The sequence below is a fragment of the Tamandua tetradactyla genome, chromosome 6, assembly GCF_023851605.1.
Source record: "Tamandua tetradactyla isolate mTamTet1 chromosome 6, mTamTet1.pri, whole genome shotgun sequence".
Taxonomy (NCBI): domain Eukaryota; kingdom Metazoa; phylum Chordata; class Mammalia; order Pilosa; family Myrmecophagidae; genus Tamandua; species Tamandua tetradactyla.
Window position 1 is genome coordinate 29,758,306 of NC_135332.1, and position 13,189 is coordinate 29,771,494.

The 13,189-nt window shown below is 46.2% G+C and overlaps 1 long non-coding RNA gene across 1 annotated transcript; it reads right to left on the reverse strand.

Annotated features, from left to right (window-relative positions):
* Window positions 1–1,100: 1,100 nt before the first annotated feature.
* On the reverse strand, window positions 1,101–7,199 carry LOC143685910 (uncharacterized). Its single transcript, XR_013176793.1, has 3 exons — window positions 6,956–7,199; window positions 1,652–1,723; window positions 1,101–1,169 (listed from the first exon to the last, which is right to left on the reverse strand). It is a non-coding gene; the product is annotated as an uncharacterized LOC143685910 (long non-coding RNA).
* Window positions 7,200–13,189: the final 5,990 nt, after the last annotated feature.

Genomic DNA, 13,189 nt, shown 5'->3' on the forward strand with positions numbered 1-13,189 from the left:
ATGTCTCTACTTTTTCTTTTCACCTTATGGAAAGGGAAAATATTTTCCTGGTACAGGAAAAGTTTAGTATATATTAGATTAAGAATTGATAAGTAATGTGTTTCCAATCCCCCAGAGTTTCTTGGATTTGAAACAGGGAGCCCTTTAGGTAAAATAATCCTTGCCTGGGACAAAATCTCCCCGCCAGGTCCCCGGGATGCAGGATGAAGTAACGGAAGAAGGAAGTGCTGGAAGGGCATGCCCCTTCCGAAGTCACTGGAAATGGCAATTACTCTCCCCTCCTGAGACAGAAACTGCCAGTGCTCTAAACCTGGGGACAAATACTTAAATGTCCTCTCTGATCAAGTCCTACATGCCTGGGGAAGTTCAGAGTGAGTGACTTTTCTAATATTGCACAGCACATCAGAGACAAAGCTAGGACTTGAACTTCCTTTGAAGATGGAGATCTGAAAGGCAAGACGAAATGGTACATCTACAACTGTCCAGGGAGGAATCCTAGGGCCTTTTGCTTTGTCTTCCTTAAGATACCTTTGACAGTAGGATCACAGACTAGACCCGAGAGAGGGACAAAAAGTAACTATGGGTGATTTTGCTTTGGGGGGTGGGGAAGAGTTCTGTTCCACAAGGGTAGGCCATTTCCCAGGATGCTCTCCGGTTGCTGGCTTCCAAGCCCACTATCTCACTTTCTTGTTGCTGCATGGAGATAAGCTATCAACTTCTGCACAGGATCAACTGAGGAAGTTGGGAGGGAGGGGGAAGCCCAGGCTGCCGGCAGGAAAGGGCTGGCAACAAAAAAAGCAAAGCATCCTGGGCACAGAATTGCTGACTGGACTGTTAAAGAAGGAGGAAAAGGTAGACTGGAGGGAAGGGGCAAAAATGGGAGAAGGAGAAGAGAAAGGAGAGAGACCCACAAAACCTAAAGAGGCACTACAAACCAGAAAATCATAAAAGAAAAACTCCCCTTTCTATTGAAAAGGTATTTTCTAAAAGATATATACATGCACATTTAAAAAATGTGCTTTCCTTTTGTCTTGTCCTTCAAAGAGTTAATACAAACCATATTCTAAAACGTATTTGTGATTCAGTAAACAAAAACTGAGGTCTTCAAGAGTGATTTACTCTGTGATTTCAGAAAAGTCACTTAACTCTTCTGAGGCTTTAGGTCTCCTCTGAAAAACAAACAAACAAACAAAACAAAATAAGACAAAAAAAAAAACAAAAACAAAAACAGAGATTACCCCAGCCAGCTATAAGGAGAGGCCTCACTGTCTAACTCACTAGGAGTGCTAAAGAGCTGCTCTTGGATCTGGAACCACCTAGGGAGAGATTTTCTTACCGTGAGCTTTTACATCCTCATTCATTTGAATTGGTGTTCTGGGAGTGAGGCAGGGAACAGGTATTTTTATCTTACTTTAATGGATAAGCAGTGGTGTATCTAGTAAAAAATGGATCACTCCTTTGTTGCACTCCCCTGCATACCATGGAAACGGCTCTCTACCCTTCTCCTTCGAACAGGATTTGGAGACTTGGGTAAAGTACTCTATGTCCTAGACAGTTTGGGGGAGGGAAGGGTCCTGTTCCTTGAGAAGAAGGGTAGGCTGGCAGGGAGGCGTGCAGGATCATCAAAAAGCTCAAATTACGAGCCTCTCACCTGAGCCCAGCTGCCCAAGTCCTTGCAGCTATGTGGGTCCGTGGTCTCAGCTGTTCTAGCTTAGCTTCATGGCTGAAATAAAGCAGGAGGGACAACATTTCACAACCCTCTAAAAGAATGAGTCAGGGTTGAGTTAGGAAACAAAATCAGGATTAAGAATTCCCAGGCCCGTCATTTTGTTGCTCAGATGTGGCCTCATTCTCTCTAAGCCCAACTCTGCAAGTGAGATCATTGCCCTCCCCCCTTCGTGGGACATGACATCCAGGGGTGAAAGTCTCCCTGGTGATGTGGGAGATGACTTCCAGGGATGAATCCGGCCCTGGCACTATGGGATCAACAACTCCATCCTGACCAAAAGGGGGAATAGAAGTGTAACTAACAAAATATCAGTGGCAGAGAGAGTTCAAATAGAGTCGAGAGGCTACTCTGGAGGTTGCTTTTACGCAAGCTTTGTTAGACCTTGCTACCTATCATAACCTGCCAACCTCCAACCAGGACCATTCTAGCCAATCCTAAAGACCACCTAAAAGGGCAATACATAAGATTCCATAAGGGTTCCATGTACTAGAGTAACTTTCCAGGAACCTACAACAACCAGAGGGGTCTCTGGACCAGATAAATCCTGAAATCTAGAGGGCCCAGCCTCTCTAGAACATCAAATAGTTCCATCTCCCCAACCCATATCAGTGACAAACCCTTCCAACATGAAAAAAGTAGAATGGCCACAGCCCAAACACCCCTAAAAAGAGAGATGGAAAGATCAAAGGTGATGGTGGAGTTATACAAAGAAGATATGGTTTAGCAGATGAATATGATTGCTGAATCATTACACTGATATTTTGTTTAGTCTCCAGTATCTTAGAGCAGCTACAAGTAAAAACCTAAAATTGCAGAATTATAACCCATGTCAAATTCTGAAATATGTTCTACAACTAATTGTTGTGGTATTCTTTGGAATTTATTGCTTTTTTGTATATATGTTATTTTTCACAAAAAAGAAAGAAAAAAGTCGATTGTGATGATAAAAAAAAATATTTAAGCCTTCTAGCCTCCTATATTCTAGAGCAGCTGGAAGGAAAAATCTGAAAGGATAGCATGGTCATGCATGACAGACTCTGGGATCTGTCCTGTAACCACTTGTTGAAGAGTGCTTTGAAAACTACTGCTTTTTATTTCTTTGCTTTGTATAAATGTTATACTATACAATAAAAAAGTTTTAAAAAAAAGAATTTCCCAGATCCAGGTACTTAATGAGCAGGAAAAGTTAGTTCCTCTTGTTCTATGCCCTCATTCCCAGTTCCTCTTTCCATGGATGTGTCCTCTCCCATTCAACTTGTAGGTGGCAGCCCTGTCTTCATTTCTATCATTTCCCAAAGCCCACATCCTCTGAGTACGGGCCTACTCAGATTACACCTGCCCTTGAGAGACCCTTCCTTTACTTTGTTATTAGATCCTCGAATTTGCCTACAAGAGCAAGACCCTGCACACACAAAAAGACAGCAGTAAATCAGGGGTGAGTGATATGTTTAGCCTAATGTATATGCTAGCTCGTAAGTTAAGGCCACATGGATGAAACTGAGAACGGTCCCAGTTAACAAAGTCTTGGGCTCTGAAATTCACATTTTAGGGAACTGGTTTCTACAGAACTGATGAAGCTATGTTTACATCAGCCATGAGGCTGATCTCCCTTGATTGTTTAAGTAACTGGATTTTTTTCCTCTTGTTGAATGCAGCCCTGGCTCTAAGCCTCACCTCCCTGGGACAAAGACCAGGTTTGGGAGGCTGCCCCAATGGGTGAGAGCTGCTTCCAGCACCCCTCTGTGACATCACTGTCCTGGATGCACTTTAAACATCTGCCCCATCTGCTCTGAAGTTCAAGACAGAAGAGACTCCAAAAGTAGGAGGCCTCCCACGTGTCAAAGAGAAATGAGAAATGCAGGTTCCAAGTTCAAGCCCTGGAATAGGGATAGAGAGAGGAATGTTCACCAAGCAGGAAGAGCCTTTCCCTCCTCCTTGGGAGGATCAAAGCAGCCAAGTGACAAAAAAAAAAGTCCTCTCTCCATCCTACAGGATACACAAGCGTCACCTGCCTTTCCCTTATCTGGTCAACCACCGGAAGAGACATCCCCTTGCTCTTGCAGAAGTTCCCTGGACCAGAAAAGAGTGAAAGTATCCAGAGAAAGGGGGAGGGGAAGGGGGGGAGAGAGGGAAGGAGGGAAGGAGAGAAGGAGAGAGGCGCGAGGTGAGGGTGGGGGGCGCCTAGAGAGCAGACCCGCCCAGCTGGGAGGAAGGTGCCTCCGGCGCGGGGCGGCGGCCGCTAGGGTGCAGCTGTGCGCTGATGCGGGCGCGGGAGCTGGGCGGCGCCGGGCCGGAGCTGGACTGGCAGCGATGGCGACGAGGTTCGAGTGTTGTGTTTCCACTGTAACTATAATTAGGCGGATTCTGTGTTTATTTAGGCTGAGAGCTGTAAGATAAATGACAGCTTCGAAGATGCTTTTCAGCACTTCATAAATCACCCACCGGCCCGGGCAGTGTGCTTCTGCCACCTTCTGCCTCCTTCCTCCGCGCCCTCCCTCTCGCCCCCGCTGGCGTAGGCAGAGGGTGCACCCGGGGACGCCCGGCGCTCTCACCGGAAAGGGCAGAGGAGCAGAGGGTACTCGGTGCCTGTCCTTCCCAAGGACAGCAGCGCCGCAGAACAGGGTACCGGCAAGCCTGGTCCCGGGCAGCTGCCTGGAAAGCTGTCACCTCCTGGGGTGGTCTCCGGGGCCGGGTGGGGGCTCGGCTGACGGGCAGGCTTGCCCTCCTCTGGGAGAACATGGTCTCTAATCGGCTCTAATTCAAGCTCTCTCCTCTCTGCCTCGCTCCACACATCTGGAGATTTACAGGAGACATTTGAGAAGTATTTATCGTAGAGAGGACCTTCCCCTCCTATGACCCCCCCCGGGGAGCTTCTCTTGGGGGCTCAGGGCAGAGGTTCCGCCTCCTTTCCCTTGGGAAAGCGCACTCTTGGAGAGGGGTTGTGGAAAACAGGCCAGTGTCCCAACAGGAGTTTGGAACTGCCCAGCCCTTAGGAAGGGCAAAGATCTGGATGGCGACACCCTCTCTTCCTTCCTAGCCTGGCCAGGGTCACATCAGTTCCCTTAGGAGGGGGGAGGAGCAGGATGTGGGGAGTTGAACATTGGGCCTGTCCAGCTTTGACTAGAAGCACACAAACCAGACAGAATGCAGAGATGATAAACTCATAGGGAATGAACTTCATTCTGGACCAGGCACCTTCCCAAGCTCTGTTTTGGAGACTGAACAGGCATGACAGGGTCTCAGGTCAGACATAAGGGCCCACAGCATTAACCCTTCTCCCAATTTGAAGACATGGATTTGGGGGAAATTAGCCTTGTATAAAAATAGCAAGTTACCCTTCAGCCTGCAATTGGTTGCTACAATCCTTTGGTGAGGTCCCTGCTGGCAACTCTAAGTTATTCTTGGTTTCGGTAGGTCCAGCCCAAGCCACCCAGGAGAGGAAGGGATTCCTGGCTCCAGATATCAAAGTACTGCTGAAGTGAGGAAGGGTGCAACGTCACCACCACCCTGTTCCCCAGAAGAGCCCTCCATATAGCGTCTGTATTACACCAGAGAACAAAGCCGTCTTCCCACGTGCAGCTGTGCACCTACTGATAGGTTAGGCTGTGGACACCATCCTCACCACCAACGCCAGGATGTACCCAGCAAAGGAGTAAATGGGACAGACACTAGGCTTCGGAGATTGAAAGGCTATCTATCGACATTTCTGTTTTATATGGGATGAAAGCAGCTATCCTTTTTCTCACGAGGGAACCAAGCAGAGACAACACGCACAGCAGATTAGTTCCCAAGTCAGGGCCTCCAAGGAATTACTCTAGCATTGTATAGCCAACCCTGTGAGCTGTATCAGAGTTCCAGACATCTGCTCATTTATTCAGCATTTATTAAGCACCTTCCCTGTGCCAGGCACTGGGCTAGATGTTGGGGATAAAAAGACGAAAAAGACAGGGTCCCTTCATTCAAAGAGCTTCTACTCTAATGGAAGAGATGGGCATAAAAACAAGTAGTTACAAGCAGCTAAAGTGGAGATGTGTACAAAATAGGATAGAGCCCAGTATGTAGGTGGCAAGAATGATTCCTTTATCAACAAGGGAGCTCAGTTCTCCAGTAGTGGAGTATTGCTTAGATTTGAATAAAACAATGAAAAAACTATAAAGTAATAGTTAAGAGCATGGATTCTGGAGGGAGACATATGTGGGTCTGAATCCCTAGTTTGGGCCATTTACTAGTTATATGATCTTGGATGAGTTGCTTAACCTCCCAGTGCCTCTTCTATAAAACAGGAATAATAATAATTATCATTATTAGAATACCTGTTGGGCTTGCTTCATAAGGTTATAATGAAATTTAAATGAGAAGATACATATAAAACTCTTACATAGTAAGGATGAAGTGAATGTTAGCAGGAAGAAGAGAAGGAGGGAAGGAAGGAGAGAAGGAAGGAAGGAAGGAGGGAAGGAAGAAAGAAAGGAAGGAAAAGAAAAAGCCTTTGTGTATGTTTTGTCAGGACAGGGGTAGGAGAAATACTTCCCCCTAAGAGGGAAGTAACAGTACAGCCAATACCATCTTCTCCATGGTTTCTAAGCATTTTATTGAGAATCAGGAGGCCTTGATTCTAGTGCTAGCTCTTCCATTTCCTGGCAATATGACCTTGCTCAGTCTTTAGGCTTTATTTCCTCATTTTAAAAAGCAAGGGCAAGTTTTCTTCTACAGTCTTTTCACTTTTGACATTTTAAGATTCTGAGACTGCACACCAAAATACAAACACAAGTATGCATGTTGATACTTACACAAATCAATTATCAAAAAGTATTGTGGTCAGTTTTGAAGCAATGCTCTACCACAGATAAATGTCCCTTTGAAGTGCTCCGAATGATGAAGCTGTATCAGCTGTCCTCAGTCCTGAGGACTCTCTTTGTGACACTATCACTAGCACAGCAGCCACCCTGAGATTGGAACAGTGTAACTTTGAAGAGGTCAGCTCTGCGCGCGCAGGATGATTTGGGAAGGTTACCCCAGGCTCAGGCTACTCAGAACTTCCACCTGCTCTCTTCCACCTCTGGGACCTGGAACTCTCTGACCAATCCATCTTTGTCATCTCAAACCTCCTTATTCATTCAATTGAGTAACATATACTGAACATCTCCCACGTGCCAACCACTTTAGCTGGATGCGTAGAATAACAGCAAATACCAGTGTGATTCTGTCCCTCAAGGTGCTTCTTACCTTTTCCAGGGAGATACATGAAAACATCTCAGATAAGTACAGTAAATGGCTGGAAGTGCTGTCACCGAAGCCTGCATAGGGGATACCAAGGCGGAGGAAGGGGTCGGTTTTACCCCTGCACGCACACTGCATGCTCCGTAGCCATTGCTCTTCCATATGTATTAGATAAATGAACGAACAAGCAAATAGCCTGGGGTAAGGGATTAGGGCAGGGCACGGAGCAGGAAGGGAAAGGAACCTACCCCATCCTCGAACAGTGCTACAAGACAAACAGACCAATTAAATCAAAGGAAGTAAAATAGGAGATACACATCTCTGTGAACAACCCCATGAAGCTGGAAATAAACTTACCCTGAAGCTGGTATTTTCTTCCTGAACTAACTCTTAGAAAAACCCAAGACATCAAATTTCCTGGCCAGAAGGAGTTAAGTAGGGTAGGGGCAAAGGGAAGGCTTTCTTCTACCCCCACCAGAAGAACTAAATCCCCTGTCTCTGTGGATTGTTATGTGGAAGCAAAATATTCGTTGTGCTAGCTACTAGGGAAGTTGGACAAGGATGAACCAAGCCTCTCCAACCTTCAAATGATCAAAGGCCAAATCGCATCTTATTACATGTGGCTCGCTGGCTCTGTAGCTTAAGATCTGACGCACACAAAGAACAAGTTTAGGTTTATCTGCATTATTGCTCACAGATTTCACCAGACACAAAGTGGACCGGATGAGAACATGTGGGTGAGGCAGCATAAGCAGCCCCGTCTAGATAGAAGAACCCCCAATATGTGCCTTGTTCACACGGGGTGAGGATTGACTGCTTCCTGGCGAAAGACAGCAAAAGACAGCGTATTCCTTTCATTTGCATTTTGGTGTAAAATGCTAAAATGCAAGGAGGAGTGGAAAAGCTGTCAAATTTCCTAAAGGGATCCATCTTCATAGCCCAGATCTTCAGAAAACTTGCCACAGCATAATAATTCAGCCCTCGGCTGGCTTTACTTCATTTCTGTTTGTAGGGGGAAGCAAGCAAAGAAATCTAAGCATTTCCTATACAGCCTTGAGTCCATTCAGATGTACTGAAACCCCTTGCCTGGTTAACTTCAGGTTTTTCCCATCATCAACAACCCCAGAGAAAGCCCTAAACTTTAGCCAAGGTTTACAGGCAGACCTTAGTTACTGTCACCCTCTAATCCCCTTCTGCTGACCCCTGGCTTCAAACCTGGCTCAGTCAATGCTCTTGACTTTTCCCACACTCAGTGCTTCCAGCCAAAGAAAATGCAGCAGAGCCTGTTTTCCAGTGTAAGCATGTAAATTCTCCACTCATCAACTTCAGGCTTTTGCAGCTGCTGGCTTGGGCCCTAATCAGGAGACAGGCCCAGACAATGGAATTTGTTTTTAAAATTTGACCTTTAGGTTAAGAAGATGGGGTCCCTAATTCTTGTCAGCAGGACCTGTAATTTGAATGTTTCTGTAAAACTAGAGAGAGGGATCACCCAGCACGCTCCATCACCAGTGTGCCCTGGTATCAACAGCTGAAAGCTTGTGTTAATGCTAGCCAATGTTTGGTTTAACAAACGTTTGTTGAGTGCCTACTAAATGCCAGGCACTGCGATGGGTGCTGGCAATCATGGCTAACAGCCTGCATTTGTGAAGCAGTTGGCCAGAATTAGAGGTGTGGTTAGTTGGCTGGAAGGAAGGAGTGATGAGAGAGCAGAGGAGGAGGACAGGTCATCAAAGCTCTTCCTCTCTCAGAGATCCTCTTATCTGGGCTCCAATGAGAAAAAGAGTCAGAAGCACAAAGAGTCAAGGCTTAGGATGGCTCATTTGCAATTAGCCAACTGCTCATCATCCCCTCTTCTGAGTCATGGCATAGTAGAGCACGAGATGTGGAGTCAAAGGCATGAGTTCTGGCTCCTCTGCATAGTTGTGCGAGCATGGGCAAGTCACTGGACCTCTAGGTCTCCATTTCATGGAAATAACAACTCACAGGTGGAAGAAAGAATCAGATGAAAAAATGTTGTATGGATCAGAGCTTCTCAAACTTAAATGTGCCTATGAATAACCTGAAGATTTTACTAAATTGCAGGTTCTGAGTCAGACTTGGACTGGGTCTGAGATTCCACAGTTCTGTCAAGCTCCCCAGGTGATGTTGCTGAGGATGGCCCATGAATCACACTTTGAATAGGAGACTAGGGGTTGTTGACTAGTCAATGGAGAGGATGATGATACTAATAAGTGTCACCAGATAAGTCAACATCCAAAAACTCATTCATAATTCAATGATCCTACTAAGAGTTGGGATCCATGTTAGGCAAGCTCTGTGTAGGCAATAGAAGAAATTGATGGCATGGTCTTTGCCAAAGACTGACTTAGGTGAAACCATTAGAGAATACTACCAATCCTTCCAAATGCAGTAGCTAGGTCAGAAAAAATAAACATATAAAAAATGTGAAATTCTCCAATCTCCTGTTAAAAATACTTACCCTGGATGTAAAACATGGAGATAAAAATCAGAAGACCCTAATCCTGCTAGCTCATGTCCGGCACATTGTAACTGTCTCCAGCCAAATTCTCATGGAATCTGAAAACTGTTGGAAGAGACATGCTTGAGGGTGGGGACCTCATATCCTCCACAGTCCCAGGTCTGGGCTTTGTCCGGGTTGTAAGACCTTTCTGAGGCCATCTCAGTCTGCTTCTGGCCACTGACATTGCCCAGATCAGAAACATCTGCCTATTTCTCAATTTTTTCAAATTTATCTTTTCTTCAGAAAAGATTTCTTCACTTCCCTAGCAAAAATGACCACTGTTTATACCCTCAGGACTATTCATATTTAGTTAAAATTTGTGTAACTCTTTACGAGCTCCAGGGGTTATCCTAGCAGTGTGCAACTTGTAAGACTCAAGCTTGAATCCCCTAGTCCCAATTACCTACCAAGAAATTATTCATTTCTTAGAACCTGCATGGCCCAGATCTCCAAGGGCCAAAACAAAACATAAAATTGCAGCGATTATCAACGTAAGTGGGAGGGAAAATATTATAATGAAATATTTCTGTTGTGGGAGGCAGGAATTCCAGATTTTAGCCTTGTCTTTGCCATTGCTTTGCTCATTTGGAATGGGGCCCTCAACATCCCTGAGCAGAATTTTCTTGCTTATAATACACATACCTCTCCTGTGGATACAAAGAATATATGATGGAAGGGAGATAGAAAGGAAGAATAGTAAAAATCAGGAAAATAAAAGACATTGCTTTTTAAGTTAACATCCCCCCCCAGTGGTTTTTACCTGTGTTTTCAGACAGTTGTATCTCTTTGGTCTTGCTGAATTGGGCTCAGATGAAGTTAAGGGGAATCAAACCAGGTTCTAATCAGAGTTCCCGAGAACATCTGCTCCCTGTGTAACATCCGTGGAGAGCAGCAGGCACTGGAGCCCCAGCTCCTGCTCCAAGCCAGTGCCTGATGCAAGGGGAGAGTCTTTCCTGCAGAAGGGAGGGCAGGGAGGAGTAAGTGGCGACAGTTTATCTGAAGCTGGCGCTGGGTTCATTAAGAGGCCTGGTGCAGTTTATCTGCTTCTTGTCCACAGAGTCAACTGCTCCGAACACTGAGTCCAGGGCCTGTCACCATCCCAGTCCTGGTGGCGTCACATTGGAAGGGTGTGAAACATAGTGTCCCCTTCCTTCCCCCACCTCCATCTCCCCTTGTCTCCAACTGTCTGTCCTCAAGGGGTCAGATAGGAGCCGCAATTGTCAGAAAGAAGCTTGAAGCCCTACTGTCAGTGCTTTCTGGCCCGCAGACAGTGTGGTCCTCTGAGCTGATTTGACTGCTCCAAGAAAGGAGAATCCCAGAGCTGGGAGCGGGGAGGAGGAGGGAAAATGGAGTCATGGACTTACTTTTATCAAAGCCACCTTGCCTTGAATGTAGGTGACACTTACTTTAAGTGGCTCCATTTGTCATTGTCTCATTCTCATGGTGAGGGGGAAAGGGATGAACTTCCCAATTTCAGAAGGAGAGACTCAGGGATGTTAAGCCTCATTCTTAACATCCCACAACAACTCAGTGGTAAAATCAAGAATGGACCTTCTGAGTTCCAGTCCAGTCTTTCCTGGGCCCTGAAATAAGGGTCTCATTTCTTTTTCTCCACTCAGCTGCCAATTTTGCCAGCAGCTTTAAAGAAGAAGATGCTGCAGACATCTCAACAGAATTGTCTGTTAGCCAGGAATGTAGCACATTGCACCATCCATGCTTTCTTGATCATCAGCACAACAGATGTGTGTGCACAGACAAGAGGGCCCGGCCTGTGAACAGAAGGCAGTCTTCTCCGGGCAGGCCTGATGTTCCCCCACAGCAAGGGAGGGCAGTGTTTGACCATATGACTTGGAGCACCTGTCCCTGGAGGGAGAAAACACCTTCCTAGAAGTTCAGTGTATTCGTTATTCAATATTTGGAGTAGACTTCAAAAATTGAGATGATCAATTTACTGCTCTATCCAAAGAGTACCAGCCCCCACATCTACTATCAGGGTTAATTTCCAAAGGGCTGCTGACTTTTCCCAGTGAGGTAGAAAGCAACACGTGGAGTTATTCCAGTAAAAGAGCAATGGTTGTTTGAATGGAAACCGGCCTCTTTGAAACCCCAAAAGCTGTCAGGGACACTATGGTCTCCTGCCCCTCTTCAAATTCAGCTCCCTTAAGGGGCCACTTCACACTTACCCTTTGCTATCTGCTTTCCCTGACCTTCCACCTAGATTTGCTTCCTCACTCCAGGTTCAAGTGCCAGGGTGTCATCGAATAAAACCAGGCACCAATACTGCTGAGAGGTCTCACACTGCTCACACCCTGAGGTTCTCTTTTCCCTGGGGACAGAAACCAGCCACAAATGTGTGTGCTTATGAGGGAGGGTAGAACGTTGGCGGAGGAAGGCAGCTGGATTCAGGGCTGCCGTGGCAAAGGACTGAGGTTGAGTTCTCAGTTGAGTGCACTGTGCCATTTCCGAGTTTCCAAGTTGGACATGTTAAAAGTGCTTATTGCTACCAACTCAAAAGGAAAAATGTGGAAGGTGAGGAAGCCTCCCTTAGAGGGTAATGGAGGACAAACACAATTGTTTATCCCTTGAGGGATAGAAAGAGGACACAGTCGGATCCTCAGCCTCTGCAAGCTGCAGGGTCTGGCGTTGTGAGGCTGCTCAAGGGGAGACCTAGAGGCCCACCCAGTCCTCTGAGCAGCTCTGAACACACCTCTGTGTCTGTATAGCTCTGGCTCCTCTGCATCTTGGCTGCCCGTGGTGAGTTTCTCTGCTATAGCATGGTCGGGAAGGGCTTGAGGCCCTGAAGTCAAACCATCCTCTGTTTAAATCTCAGCTCTCTTCTCACTAGCTGTATCCCTTCATCTCTCTAAGCCTCAATTTCCTCAAATGTTAAATGCGTGCAACAAGAGATTTACTCCTTGGGATTAAATGAGATCAAGTGCTTAGCACAGGGCTTGGGTTTATGGTAAGCACCCCATAAATGTTAGTTATTATCGTGACCTTCTTTTTATCTTAGAGGCCTGTAGGGAGGGGCCTTCCTAACTCTCTACTCCCAACTCCATCCTTCCAGAATGTCTGTCTCAATGAGCCTCTCTCCTCCTTTTTTGAAAATTCATTTTTGTAGTAAAATACAATGGCGAATTCGCCATTTTAGCCAGTTTTAAGTGTATGGTTAATGGCATGAATTACATTCACAATGTTGTGCAGCCGTTACCCCTGTCCCCAAAACTTTTCATCTCAAATAGAAACTCTGTACCTATTAAGAAAGAGCTCCCTATTTCCCTCTCCCCCGCCCCCATCCCAGGTCCTCTTCTTTGCCTGTCCATGTCCCCCTCCTTTATGAAACAAGGTTTGTCACTGATGTCCTTTGCCCAGCAGATGCCCTTTCTCTCTTACTCCCCTGGAGGCAAAAAGGGCAGATTGGTTATTTGGCTCCTGAGCCCCCAAATTTGTAACTAGAGAAAGGGCAAATATGTCCTGCCCACCAGATGGCTGGAATGTAAGGGCCTCTTGACCCCTCTGTATAACCCTCAGCAGCCCCTACCCCATCCAGCCCTGCTGCCCTCTAGCAGCTGGGGTGGGGACTTGAGAGAGGTATGTAAAGCCCATAAGTGGCTCTCCCCAGCCCCTCAGAAAGTTGCTTATCAGAGAATGAAACACCAACCCAAGCTTGCCATGACAGCAGGAGCTGCCTGAGAAGAGAGGTTGAGATAAATGAAGTA